Source organism: Carassius carassius, chromosome 20 (genome assembly GCF_963082965.1).
Source record: "Carassius carassius chromosome 20, fCarCar2.1, whole genome shotgun sequence".
NCBI classification, from domain to species: domain Eukaryota; kingdom Metazoa; phylum Chordata; class Actinopteri; order Cypriniformes; family Cyprinidae; genus Carassius; species Carassius carassius.
This window is the reverse complement of record NC_081774.1, coordinates 19,842,884-19,858,770: the sequence shown is the minus strand read 5'-3', so window position 1 is coordinate 19,858,770 and position 15,887 is coordinate 19,842,884. Positions and strand designations below refer to the sequence as shown.

The 15,887-nt window shown below is 35.4% G+C and overlaps 1 protein-coding gene across 1 annotated transcript in view; it reads right to left on the bottom strand.

Moving 5' to 3' along the window:
- Positions 1–6,419: 6,419 nt before the first annotated feature.
- dpydb (dihydropyrimidine dehydrogenase b) overlaps positions 6,420–15,887 on the bottom strand; it is a 101,305-nt gene continuing 91,837 nt past the window's right edge. Inside the window, 1 exon segment of the mRNA XM_059502677.1 lies at positions 6,420–6,558. The gene's annotated coding sequence lies outside the window, so the exon portion shown is untranslated.

The window sequence follows — 15,887 nt, the reverse complement described above, 5'->3', positions numbered from 1 at the left end:
TTTTGCGTGTAATGTAATGTAAACTAAAACCCAAAATGGAAAAGAAAAGAAAAAGAAGGACAAACTATCTTCGTTGATATCGATCACAGAAGATTTTGTTAGATTTTGTGCAAAACTAGATAGGTTTCTCACATCACATTTTACAGCACAGCTTAGCTGAGAGCCACCATTGGTCAAATGGTCATGGAGCCTGGGGCTTCTTTCACGCCAAGCAGAGGAAAGTAAATTACTCTCAAGCCTTTTAGCATCAACCTCGCAGCTATGTTACTAACACCAACAACCTTAAACATCCTTCATGACTTAAAAAAAGCATTCTCTCCACAACAGGCGGATTTTGCCTCTTTAATTGCAACACAAATCACTAAAGGTTAACCAGAAAAAACACCACAGAGAGTTTCGTTTTTTAAAACGACCCTGAGGCGACTAGCCATAGAGATGCTCACCCCAGACTTTGTGAAAGACCAGTGATTACACTATCAACATCATCTTTTTAGAGTGTGTGGGTCTTCTTAAAGGCAGTGTATTCAGTAGCTCAATACAGCAAAATAGAAAGAAAGCTGATTGTGTGCTTTCAGAGCAATAGAACTGTGTTTCATTTCATTTAAGTTGTTGATTTCTGATAATCTTCCTCTCTGCTGAAGCTCTGAAATCTCATTTTTCTTCAGATTAAAAAAAATGGCCAAACCTTTGAGCTACATACAGCCAGAAACAACTTAAACTCTTTAGTTTGTTCTACTTTTTAAGAATAATAGCAACTATTCAGTTGTCTCATTTTTAATTCACTGTTTCAGAACATTGAATATGTAAATGTTGACATTCACTACTGTTCAAAAGTTTGGGTCAGTATGATTATTTTTTAAAGAACCTTTATTTAGCAAGATTGTGCAAACAATTTCTATTTCAAATAAATTCTGGTCAATCCTGAACAAAAATGTATCATACTTTGCATAAAAATATTTAGCAGCTCAACTGTTGTCAACAATGATAGCAAGAAATGTTTCTGGAGCACCAAATCTGCACATTAGAATGCTTTCTGAAGGATAATGTGACACTGAAGACTGGAGTAAAAAATTAAACTTTGCCATCAAAAATTACATTTTAAAACAATAAAATAGAAAACAGTAATTTTAAATTGTAATAACAATTTCAATGTTGTTACTTGTATTCTAATCAAGTAAATGTAAACTTGGTGAGCATAAGAGACTTTCAAGAGCATTACATTTTACCAACCCCAAATTTTCAAACTGTAAGTATATATCTCCCTGACATCAGTTTAGAATGAGTCAGTTTTGTAGCTTATAGACTCAATACATGGTCTTTTTGGATTTGGGAGGAAGTTTTGAAAGTCATAGTGTTTTCATCATCGATTTTTTTCTCTCAAAAGATCAAGTTTTATTCCTCATGATATGACCCCTTCGATAATGAGATGAAGTCTGCCAGACAATCTCATGTTTAACAGACACAAAGACTATCCTAGATTCATCTTCTCCACCATAGAGAGGCTGTTTAACCCCTCACCTCAAATATCATCTAACCATTTCCCAATGGAAAAGTGCAGTTTGCAGTATTCTTCACTGATAAAATCTGCTACCATCAGACAAACCATAGCTGGCACTTCTCCTTTTGAAGTGGTTTCTAGCTCTCCATCTACTGCTATAGAAAGTAATATGTCCATTTTCCTAGTCATCAGCTTAATAAATTCACCCAGGTCACATCACTTATGAATTCTTTAAAAGTCTTTTTTGACCCATTACACGCTAACTTGCTCAAAACAGTTTTAAAATCCTAATTATTGGACATCCTGAACATTGTTAATCAGTTCCTCAAGCAAGTATTTCACCACATAGTTTAAAGACAGCAATTGTTAGGCCTCTGGTGAAGCAAAGTGATCCTGATTATTGAAAACAATATTCTTACAGCTCAATAACTGTCTCAGCATTAATAATCCTAATGAGATATTAGAGCCTGTCTCACCATCTCACTGGCCTTACCATAGCCCTAAAATTGCTCTTTTAACAGATCTGCTAGATAACAAGGTAATCTGTCAATCATAGATCTGTCTGATCTCATTGCTGTCTATAAAACTGTTGATCATAAAACTGTACTTGACTGACTGGCCTATTAGTCTCAGTTCTAGATAAGTTTAGATCATAAGTGACAATAAATACTATGCTGACACCAGACAACTTGTGGTATTCCACATGACTCAGTTACAAGTCCTTTATTATTTAAACATTATGTGCATCTATTAGCTGGTGTAAAGAATCAATATCCATCATCAGTATGTAAATGAATTGTTTTTTTTTTTTTTTACTTTTTACCAGATGCCCACAAACCAATTAGCAGACTTATGGACTATATCTAAAGATTACAACTAAAGACTCTTTAAATGTAAATACAGTTTTTATTGTGCCATATATACACTAATTGTCTCTGAATGTTCAAAAAAATAAGAATCGTGATTGACAGATATGTAATTCTTTTTTAAAACTATACTAAGAATGCTTTTAAAACAGCATATTATCACTTTCACAACATTTCTAAGCTATGTGAATTCTTTTCCCTACTGACAGTTAGAATCTCATTCACACTTTTGTCACATCAAGACTTCACTATTACAATAGTGTTTTGGTTGCCCTGTCTAAGAGCTGTCTTAACAAATCATGTGCATGGATTATTTTAATTTAATTAATGATAAAAAAATATTGTACATCACACCACATCACTCCAGCATGTAAATCTATTTACTAATACTTGAGTTAATTTCAAGATATTTTAACTTTGTCTTTACAAGTAAGCTCCAAAACTGGAATTTAAAACCTGACATGCAGTTACAGTACATGCAGTTTCAGGTTTAGACTCCTCTTGGTGTTTGCAATTTATATATTTATAGGTGTAGTGATCAAAAATACAGGTGCATCTAAAAAAATGTGAATATCATGGATAAGTTATTTATTTTTTGTTGTTTAATTAAAAAAAGCAAACTTTCTTATATTCTATATTGTTTGCACACAAACTGAAATTTTTCAAGAGTTTTTTATTTTTATTTTTTTAGGAAAATAAAAAAATTCAGTATCTCAAAAAATTGGAATATTCCATTTTGAGCTTGATTAGTTTGATCAATTTTGAGTATAAATACTGGGTACCTCTTGAGCTAGTTTAGAACATCAACCACAAAGATTACTGACTTGACAGATGTCCAGAAGACAACCATCAACTCCCTCCACAAGGAGGGTAAGCCACAGAAGGTCATTGCTAAAAGGGTTGAAATATTATTACAATTCAGATTGATTGTTTTCTTTTTTCATATATTTTAAAATGTAATTTCTTTCTTTGTTGACAGAGTTTAATTTTTGGAAGTCATTACTTTCCATCTTCAGTGCCACATGATCCTTCAAAAATGTATTAAAGTCAGCATGAAACGGAAGTTGCGGAAGTTTTTTCTTTCCTATTGTGGCGTATATCCGAGTGACAAGCTTTCTGACCAATCATAATGCCTGAATTTGTCATTTTGTCTAATAAACAAACCAAACAGGATTAACATCAGTGGACTATGGTATATTGACATCTTTCCGCGGTAGAGGCACCATAACTCTGATGTTCATTCAAGTTTAATTTGTGCTATAATGAGTAGTAAAGATGAAAGGGAGATCATTGGTTTACGTGCCGCTTGAATTGAAGCAAGTGCATTCTTATGCCACATATCATCACACAGTGAAAAATACATGAACATCAAAAGATATGTTGTCTCAACTGCGGAAAGATTCCAATACACCATTTTCAAGTTAGACTACTGATGTTAACTTTCCAATATGGTGTGTTTGTTTGATAAAATAGCAAATTTGGTATTATGATTGGTCAGATTGCCTGTCAATCCAATTTCAAATAAAGGGTACTAAAATGCTTGGCCATTGGACAGTCAGCATGGTCCAACCCATTTTTCGAGTTTTACGTCATGAAGAGAAGAGATGTTTTTGAGAAGGTAAAGGAAAGGTAATATGTTTGATTAAAGATTACTCTTGCAAATGAATTTTAAAAAAAATATGGATTTTTGCATGGATACATAATTTATAATAAAAACTGCAACACTGTACAAAATAGAACTGTCAAATGACAATTGATTTTGTGCTCAATAAACATTTCCGATTAATTTCAATGTTAAAAAGAGTTGTGCTGCTTAACATAGAAGCAGGAAGTAGGGCTGCCGAGGTTGCTGAAGCACACCCTGTTTTTTTTTTGTGTGGGCAATGGTTTAACTGTTGGAAATAATAATAATAATAATAATAAAAAATTATTTGTTTTACAAATTACAAAAGACGACTCTCAATCATCAGATTCAGTGGCGTAGATGATAAAGTGGGAGTCATAGCTACTCTTTTTGACGCTATCGAAATAGGTTCGAATCTGCCTTTTGGCAAACTTTTTTTCTCCCTTTTTAGTTGTCAAATTTCAAATCACATAAGAATTTTTTTTTTTTTTATAAAACTTAAGGAAATAATCAAAAAGCTGAAAACAAAAGTATCAGTATAGGTTAGTGTATAGGTCTATGCCTTTTGTTCCAATTAGGTGGCATCTATTTAATAATTAGATTTTTATTAATTTGTAAAATTACAATGCTGAGGTGCATATGATTGCCTCTATTTGCAATAAGTAATTAGTAGAATATCCTGCTATTTTAACAAATAGCATCTACAGTATCGCACAAAAAATGCTATTTTCACAGTGTAAATAGGCTCTATCGCGCGAGCCACTAGAGCTGAAGATCTTTGCCCGAACCCGACGGGACCCGATGGGACCCGACGGGTTCGGGCTTAATTTATATCATCTTACGCGGGCCCGGGTCGGGCTCGGGCTTGCGCTCCGGTTTGCGAGGTAAACGAGCGGTCATGTGATGTGTTTCGATTAGCGCGAGAAAGATGCGAAAATGAATGCAGGGTAGGTGTAACGGAGGCTTGCCTCTGGCGATTATGTTTTGGTTGCACCAGCAACTAAAGCAAAGTCTGAGGTGTGGAAAAGTTTTGACCATGTTTATAATGAGAATAATGAGTGAATAATGACGCACCATCAGTGAGCGCAGGAACGCGCTGAAGACATTTAACGTACATGTACAGTGGATTCAATAATTCTCCTCCTCAAAAACATGTAGGCTAGCCTAATCTCTGTGAGTAAAGGTTTTTCGAATGATAACTAAATATTCATTGAGTCTTAAATGCATAATGTGGACAGAGTATTTACGCTAATGTTGGCATTATTCTTTTATTAAATGTTAGCTGCTAGTGCGAAGCAAATCCGGCGGAGCCTTTATCTTAATTTCGTTATTGCCAAATACCCATCTTAATTTAAAATTTATCTTAATTTAATTTGTTAAAAATGACTTGTTTTTATTGGTGCGTTGGTCTATTTTTAGGTTAAATGAGCCTATGTCTAGAATGCTGAGATGTTACTCATTATTGACAAAAGGAAAAAGAGTTTTGTGCGTGCGCACATTTAAATAATGTCGGGCTGTAAAAAAGCTGTCTCCTGTCGGCTCCTGTCGGGCCTAACTTTTAAGGCCCGATTACAGCTCTACCCCACACAAAATCCATATTGTTTTGATCATCATGAGTACCGTAGAGGAATATATGTGTACCAAACTTCATACACACTGAATGCAGAAGTGTTAATTATAAATAACACTCTTACTTACCCTACTATCACGTGTTGTTTGTCTTGAGTCTGTGAAAAGTTAACATTGTTCGCCAGAGCAGCTCATTGGACTAATCTAATTCAAGCAGAAGATGGAGCTAAGATGTGTTCCTGTAACCCGCTGGTGACACTGATTCAACTGTAGTGTGGTGAGGAGCTGGCAAGTTTACAATTTCTCCTAATACTACAAGCCAGCACTCTGCTATTACATGTGGGTGTGATTAAAATGTTTTAATTCCAGTCTTTTCCCCTCCAGAACTCCCAGGCACTTGTGAAACGTTATTTCTGCACATAATGAGAGTGTTTTGATTTATTTATTTAAAAAGAGAATTTGGAGGCTGTGGCATCATGTTGAGATAATGGGTTTATTTGCACTAACAACTTGTTCAGAGCCGTGTTGTAAATTGCAGTTTGCTCTGAGATTGTTGTTGCTCCTCAGCTGTAGCAGATCTGTATGAGTGTAGCCATTATTAGACTCCTTATTAAGGACTGATTAGAACAGACTACTTAATATATATGTTTTAACCCAGACTTTAAGCTTGCATATTGTATAAAAACAAAACTAATATCTTTTTTACCCAAGCTGTGGTCCTACAAATGTGAACGTTATTAGGCTGAGGGGCGGCACAGACCTGATTAAAGGTCTAGACTGGTAAACAAAAGGTTGTCAGTTCAATCCTACAGTCGCTGGTGAAGTTGATGGTAGTTGGCTATGAATGTAAGTGGTTACCTGCAGAACAGATGCTCCAGCATGTAGGAACTGTAATCCAGACTCTGCCGAGTCAATACCTCCAGTAGCCAAAATCGGGAAGCCAGGAAGAGCTTTCGCTACAGCTGACACCACACACAGAGCTATGGGGCGGATTGAATTACCTAGCCAGATAGAGGAGGTAAAACATTATTAAATGTAAAGCAATAATTATTTAAAATCAGTTCATACATATTACAAATCCAACTTGTGACCAGAGAGCATACCTTATAAATAGACTACTATTCAAATATTTGGGGTCATTAAGAAATTGATACTTTTATTCGGCAAGGATACAAGTACATTAAATTGGTTAAATTGGTTTAAGCATATATGAATCACCTCATAGCAGATCTATATAGGTGGAGGGTTTCTGAAGCGTGCTGCAACTGCTACAGCAAGCACTAGCCAAGTATTTAAATGTTAAGCAGCAATCTCATTAGCTGCTTATACAGAAGTACCAAATAGCTGCACCATGTGATGATGTCATTATGTCAGACTGATTTAGACCTACATATATATATATATATATATATATATATATCCACAAAAATATTCAGGAGCAGTCTCAATACATTGTTTAATATAATTCAAATTGACTTTATTACTACAGTATGTTTTAATGTATTTTTATGCAGTTTGGTTGGCAACATGCTAATGTCAGCATCTTCTGAGATCAATAGAGTGCCACAGTGATATATTTTTTTATTTCAACCCAAAAGTTAGCATCACCCTGGTTCTCCCTTGAAAAACATACAAGATGTTTCCATTCTTGCATGTTTTGTTTATAAACATAATATTCACAAATTACCACAAATTGTTTAAATTCTAAATCCTAAATAAAATTGTCAAAAAATTAATAAATAAATAAATACAAATTTAAAGACTATGAAAAAACTACACCACAACTTTAACATCACTTCTGACAATTGCTTTGATATTTATTTAATATTTAAAAGTTGGTAAGTTTTAGTTAAAATAGTTTGCATGAGAGCGAGTGTAAAGGCAACAAGGCTGTAAAAGTGGTCTAGTACGTACTTGTACTTGTTTCTAGGGGGACCAAAAAAGTTTAAATGTGGGGCTCATTAGTTAGTTAATAGTTTACCTGTTTGGCATGATGATTTTTAATGTTCCAGACAACCAGTCACATTAAGCAAAACACACTTTTCAAAAAACCTGAAAGCTTAAAAAATCATGACTGGGGAATGACAGATTCATTTTTGTAGTAAAATTAAAACAATATCATGAGTTTGTCTTAACCACAGAACTTATTTCAGGCATTTAACCAAAACACTATTGTCTTCTGAATATGGAATTGGTACTGCAAAAATTATTGTTTTAGGGTTTTTAGTACTCATTCCTGCAGTGCTCTTATGTAAGCTGAGTCTCCAGAGTGGAGTCCTGGTTGTGTGGCATGTAGAGCTATGTACAGTGTTTCATAATAGTCACTTACAATGTTCCATATCAGTTAGGATGCAACCTTATAAGCAGTCAGTGGACAGTGAGGCAGCTCACCGGGTTTGGGTTCAGAGCGACTGTCTACAGGTGTCTGGGTTCCCCTATGCAGCAGTACAACCCTCCCCGTTCCTTTCTCTTTTCATCTCACAGGTAGGCAGGATTCCCTAATGAAAGCCAAGTGGCTTTCTGATCAGCCAGATACATGGAAGTGTTTATCACATTACATTTAACCTCATTTTCCCAGCAGGTTCCCATTCATTGATCACAGCCGTACGGTTGCCCACATTCATTTTGCTCAGAACTCCATTTCCACCGTTTGATGGCGAGAGACAGCTTCTTTTTTAGCTGCACTCCAGCATGCTAAACTATCTTCATCACCCACAATATTCCCAAAAATGGGGAGATAAATAAATTCAATCACGGCACTTCTTTTTTTTTTATCCCCATGCTGCATGGTTAATTATGTACATATGGGCGCTTCCCTAAGCCTCTGGCAATTCCTGCCACCCTCACTTCTTTCTGCTCTTCCACCTGTTGTCTGAATGGATGGCATGTCAGGTAGAATTTGTCATCTCTGCTCTGTTCTGACAACCTAATATCATGAGAAGACATCACTTGGCTCACAATGAAAGCCATTTGGGTGTGATTTAGAGATGGGGTTTGGCTCAGTACAGTTTAAGTCGAGAGGCTAGAGCTCTGAACACATCATTCTTAAATGTCTGAGCGAGTCAAATACGTATGATGGTAATAATGTTCCAGTAAGACTGCTTCTGCTACAACTCATCCGGCAATGGGCTATTGTACTGTGAGTAATGTCGCAATCACATTATTATGGACATGACTTCTGCAACAAAGGTTGAGAGCCATCAAAGCACTTGTCAGGTGATGGCAACCGACACAGATAATGTTGTCAGGCAGCACACTTCCACTCAAGAAAAGCTTCAGTCCTGTGATATTGTTGTGATGTTATTGTGGCACTGACTCTGTCCTTCCCTGTGCTTTGTTCTTGTTTTTTCACGCTGGCTGTGCTGACAGCTCATGTTGCTCTGACAATCCCAACATGTCCTTGTCAAACGGGGTCGCTCACGCCTGTTTGTCACCAGGACCTGTGGTGAAGTTGTCGGCACAAGTTCACTGCATGTCAACAGCAGCACAGCCAAGCAAATGCTAAACTTAGCTCAGGTGTTCTAATATTGTCTCTTGAGCAGGGGTTTTAAGTACTTGAGTAACTGTACTTCATCACTGCATTAGTACTTCACTCAAACAACACTGCAACAGAATACCTGTAGTTTTATTTAATTACAGAACATTCTTAATGAACAATTTCATTTAGTGTACTCTGTACTGTATTTCATATCATGACTTTCTGGTCATGACAAATCTATACTCTATATATTTGTCTTACTGAGTTAACAATCGAATCACCTTTACCTGTGAATTTTACCTAAAACTGCAAATTAAATGTATTTCAATGCAAGAAATAATTAGTAACATCTTGATGAAGATATGTCTTTGTTTACAACAACACAGAGTATTTTATGAAATTATAATTTTTTTTTAAATGTAATTGTTAAAACTGTAGCTGTACCCCCCACCCCAACAAACGGTTAGCAAAACATAGACTGTTAACCTGAGAACTATTTTCTTCCAACATTTAGGACAGTTTAAATGTTTTAGGACAGTCTAAACCCAAATTTATGTTAGTTTAATTCACAGTTGTGATTTCCATAAAATATACATATATATGAAAATAAAAATTATTTACATATGTCATTTACAGACACTAAATTAGCTACTTATTAGCTACTAATAGGTTAGCTTTGTTACATAATATTTATGTAAATAAAAAAAATAAAAAAAACATGAACATAAGAGGAGAACATGCTTAAATGTTTCACATTAAATGGAAAAATGCACTTACAATCTAATAACTTGATATAATTTCTCAGCACTTTGTACGCGCTTGCTATGGTGAGCTTAAGTGTGAAAGAACAAAAACCTATGGTTACTGAGGCTTTTGCTATGAACCTACTTTCCCTAGTTCTTTTCTTCTTCTTTTTCCTGTAGGCTGCTTGTGTTAAGCGGCATCACACTTGTGCTTTACAGACAGCACAGTCTGTGCTTCGAACAGAGATGGTCCTGGACTTGCTATCGCTCTGTACCTTTAATCAATACCTCATTACTCTAAGCAGGTCCTATCACAGCTTCCAACGTGAGCGTGCACAGCTCCGGACGAGCGCCATCCTCAGTCTGGTCCCGTGCTGAGGTGATTGACAGCTCAGTGAGGCCATCGGTGGCATCTGTTAGTGCGAGGCATCCGCTCCCGATGCCAGACACTCTGATTAATAATTCCAAACACAGAGCGAGATGGAGCGTGGGGTCTCTGCATCCTCTATGATTTTTATCTTCACCCGAATATGTTGTGCCTCAAAAAGACCCGGCCAGATAACAAAAGCAAATAAGAGACGGCAATGACGGTGCAGCTCTCTGTTAATTACGCCTGCCGATGCTGCCAGGGTGTCTGGGGAACATGGTTTTCCATGCACAATGAAAGAGATACAATAATATATCTGTCACAGCAGACTAGCCGGTCGGCATGACCAATCATTAAAACACACATCAAATGAGGAGCACGCTGCCAGCTAAATGAAATCACAGTGGGAAGCTCAACCAGGGGAAAAATAAAGTGACCATATGATCTAGACTAGAGGTCAGCAATTACCGGACCGCGGCCTGGATCCGTACCCCATATTGGCTCCATCCGGACTGCAAATCATTTCTCATAAATTAATATAATCATAAACATAGAAATGTTTTTCTCTACACACAAACATTTTCAGTCATTACTACACAGCAAAGATGAAACAGAAGCTGTATCTGAAGCAGTATACACAGACTAAATAATAGCAAATGTGTATATACAATAATTACAATGGCAGAAAGAAATCGTAATAATTAATAAAAAAATCACACTCTTTGAAAGTGTACAAATACATTACAGATTTTTTTTTTAAGATAGTGTGTCAAACCATCAAGAAAGGGATAGTGTGCCCAAAAATGGAAATTGTCATTAATTACTGACCATCATGTTATTCTAAATCGTAAGACTTTCGTATCTTCAGAACACAAATGAAGAATTTAATTAAACCTGAGAGATTTCCGCTACTCTGTTGAAAGCCTATTGCAGAAAAACTTTAGCATGTCAAAAGTTTATAAAGAGGGTCATAAATAGAGTGGCTTAATCCAAGTCTTCTGAAGGGACACACTTGCTTTGTGATGAACATATTTAATTTCTGCTTTTACTTACAGTGTATATCAACTTTGATCAGCGCACACACATAGAGCTCGTACAAGAACTATATAAAAACCAATGAGGTTTGCTCTCACATGGTTGATCTGCTTGAAAGTTTTGGAATTTTAATGGTGGTCCAGAAATCTCTCAAATTTAATTCAAAATATCTTCATTTGTGTCTCAGAGATGAACAAAAGTATCGGGTTTGGAACAATTAGAGGTTAAATATTGAAAAAAAAAATGTTTCATTTCTAGCTGAATGATGTCTTGACTATATTTCTCATTCTGAATCTTGAAAAGGCTCATATCCTTCTTGTCTTGTGTTAATTTATTAGGTCAGTATACTAACAAAAATGTGTAAAAGGTAAACCTCATTATAATTAAACCACACCATAAATTTGAAGCAAACAAATCTCAAAACACCATTAGAGATGGAGTTTGAAGTGTGCATATACTTTAAGTCACTCTGAGCAGACAACAAAACAGAGCGCTGAAGAACCCAGCACATACAGACTATATTTATCTTATTATTAAATTAGATTGCAGCCTTCTGCATTGCTCTAACATCATAAGAAAGACTATCATAATTCTGACTTTATTTCAACGAATTGTGCAGTGTTAACATTTTATTTATTTATTTATTTATGTATTTTTTTTCACCTGCAGACTACTAGGAACATTTGTGTACTACAGCTTGAGAAGCTCTACTCTGTATTGTACATCTTGAGAGACTATCGAGGGTTTACGACCTCTAACGTTCATAAGGTATCGTTAATGTCAACCAGAGAATTTGCAATAAATTCTAGGTGATACTAGATCATATTTGTTTTTTCATTCCATTCCCCTAAAAATCAGTGATTAGCCTTCCAATATGTTCCGCTCACTCACACTCCTCTGTCCTATACTGCTCATCAACAGCCATCTGTTACAGTGAAATCACAAAATATAATGCTTCTTTATAAATGTAATTCTACATAACTTGATATTCAGTTGAAGTTTTAATGTAATTTAATTTCCCAGCTATCCAAACTAGTGATTCACCTATATTAAATTTCCCGATAATAATCGTTTATTGAGAATGATATGTAAATTATACATGGAACCCTCTTATTTGAATCACGACTATAATATTAGAGGTTAAGATTAACAACTGAGAGTAACTGAGTGGTTACAAGATACATTTCAATAAGTGATCTTTTAACATACCTTCTGACTTTTAGTCTGTGAACTCTGTTGGTAATGACAGAACTTATGACAATAGTTGCTTTAGGGAAACGCAGCCCTGTTTAAGTTATTATTTGGACCTATGCATGGACGGAAACCTCTTCAGACTTACACCAAAGGAAAATCCCTCATCTCGACTATTGAACAATTCTGAGAACAAAAATGGGGACAGGTAACAAAACAGCACTAAACAACTTTTTATTAATCAACTAATGAGATAGAGTCTTAAAGTTTAAAATACCCTCTCTATCCCTATACTAAACATTAGTGGCTAATGCAAGTCAGCAGTACCAAAACTGTGATTAAAAAGTAAAAAAAAAAAAAAAAAAAAAAAAAAAAAAAATGCCACAGAAAAGATTGATTTCCTCTACACTTAGAGTTTATGCCACATGCCACATAAATCAAAGCACCTTAAACCTGGCCACTGCTGCTGAGTTAAACATTAAATTACTGAATACATTAGAGAATCAAGCCAGCTCCACCGAGAGCTCAGGGCGGCACACATTTACGTGCCCCTGGATGCTCTGCACATGGTTTTATGCTCTGGATATGGCTTCTGAAACTAAAAGTCTGAAGAGAGCTGCTGTACTGGGAGCAGATAAAATATGTGGGGCCGTACGGGCCCTTTAGGGTCCTGCTGATCAATAGGTTGGTCTCAAGCAGAGTCTTAGACCATTGCTGCAAGGTCCCATGGGAGAGCTGCATGGTGAGGCCCATAAGACTTTAAAAGTGAAAAATATGACAGCCAGTCAGTTTTGCTTGCATAAAATAGAGCCTCAATAGTACGAGTATTAATTTTTAATGCAGGTCGTGTTTCTGACCCTGTCCTTGCCTCTGCAGACATTGTGGCAGCTCAGCTGAAGGGAGAAGGGAAAGGTGTTCTGAGGTGAAGCTTTAACATGCTCAACTGTACACAGCTTAAACTATAAAGCACATACGTGAACTGTTTGCTGTTTATAATATCAGTGACCACAGAGATTGTTTTCATTAGTGGTATGCTATATGACACATATTGACATGTTCTTTACCATTTTACCATTAATGTATGAAAAATTATTATAGTAATTATGATATGATGAATTAAAGTGAATTTATGTATGTCTTTTGGATGGAGTTATGGATTTTTACAAATATTAAAAAAATAAACAAATACCCCCCACCCCCAACACTTGATTATTTTATTTGGAATGACAAATACTAATTAGAACAACAGCATCCAAATATTCACAAAGAGCCTATTATGTTTCACCTGACAATAAAGACAAAGTTGCAACCACATTCAAAGTAAGACAGTAATTAGGATCTTGAATTCAAGTTCATTTAAATGATAAAACAATTCTAGAAATTGTATTTACATTTTATTTATTTCTTGTTTAAAGTCTCATTTATTTTAATATATATATATATTTTTAAATTTAGTTGTATGTATTCCGACGGCCATTTAGTGCCATGTTGAAAAAAATTAAAATCTAAGATTATGAGAAAGTCTAAATATTTCGAGAATAAAGTCGAAATATTACGAGAATAAAGTCAAAATACTTCAAGAATAAAGTCAAAATACTTCGAGAATAAAATCGAAATGTTAAGAGAATAAAGTCGAAATACTTAGAGAATAAAATGAAAATGTTAAGAGAATAAAGTCGAAATTACGAGAATGAATTAGAAATGTTTTGAGAATTTAAAACTTAGAATATTTTGAGAGTAGGCCTTTATTGCGCATGCAAATGTCCCGGATTGAGAGCACCGGGAGAAGTTGCAGGCCACCAGGATTGATTTGAATATTGTTGCGTCTGAGCAGCCACATCATCTTACTGGGATGAGGAGCAGTCAGTTTTAAGGACACAGCTTAATATCAAGAATTTTATTTTTATTAACAGACTGAACAGGAACAACTTTTTATCTTAAAATCAGCCCACACACCCAATCAAGATTCCTTTTGGGGGGCGCTGTAGCTCTCTTATTTAATCTTTTAAATTTTTTTAACACTACAAATATATGTGGGATTATTATTATTGCATTCGTTATTTGTATTGCGCCCAATAGCAATAAGATTCGTGCTTTTGATAGACCTACTTTTAACCCTCTGGAGTCGATTAACGCGTATACGCGTGATGAGGCATTTTCTCCTGATAACCCCAAAATCAACTTAAATTACACTTTCAGTCTTGATCGTACAGATATGAGCAATACATCAATCGAATCTGTAAAGGGTCTACTTTTATTTGCATAAAGACATAATAACAAAACTTTGTGCATTTATAAAATAAAGATAACAAACAAGGTGTGCTGTCTGCAGCCTTGGTCTGCGGTGATCTTCATTTAGAAACGCGTCATTAAAATGAACTGCAACTCAGTGATTACTCAACGAAAAGACATGAGAGAGATATCTATCTATGTCTCAGCTTTCAAAATCAGTTTTATAGCAAAACACAAATTGTCTTACAATAATGTGTTTTTCAAGCTTTTTAATGATCAGATCGCTGTATTTATGTGAAACAATTCAGTAAACTGTTTTTGTGAAAATTCTAAATATGCGAAAATTTATTCTCATAATATTTCGACTTTAATCTCGTAATATTTCAACTTTATTCTTGAAATATTTTGACTTTATTCTCGTAGTATTACAACTTTATTCTCGCAATATTTCAACTTTATTCTCGAAATATTTAGACATTATTCTCGTAGTATTATGACTTTATTCTCATAATATTTTGACTTTATTCTCTTTATATTTAGACTTTATTCTCGTAGTAGAACTATTATGACTTTATTCTCTAAACTTTTCGACTTTATTCTCATAATATTTTGACTTTAATCTCATATTTTTTTTTAACATGGCACTAAAACACTGTTGTATATTTATGATTAAAACAAGAAAAAAAATACTAGTAATGAATGAAAACAATGTTATCAATTAAAATAATATTTAATTTAATTTAATTTATGTTTTAACATATAATTATTTTTCTCGAGTAAGTATCATGTTTTAAGGATACTTTGTATTTATTGGAAAATAATCTAAAAATACTGATGGACAGAGAGATTTTTGCAGTGTACTTCAAGCCGGATTTATGTATTTTTACTATAAGCCTTCCACACTGAAGCTCCTTTTCTAGAGAGCAGAGAGCATGTCCAGTACTTTCACACCTGATCTAGTCCATCTGTCTGTGCAGGCAGGACCTGACCAGAGCAAGCCCAGACATCTCAGCAGCCAGTGCACCAGCCAACACCGCACACACACACACACACACACACACACACACACACACACACACACACACACACACACACACACACACCCTCTCTCTTACCAGAAACGCCACCGTATGTAGTTCTCGCGCCTCTGCCAATCCCAGGCCAGGGTGTGGCATCGGCTTTGAGAGCAATCAGTCCAGATACAGTGTTGGTGGCTGTGACTCCATCTGACCCGCCTACAAACAACTACAGAGGTTCTTACAAAAACCTGAACCAGACACACTG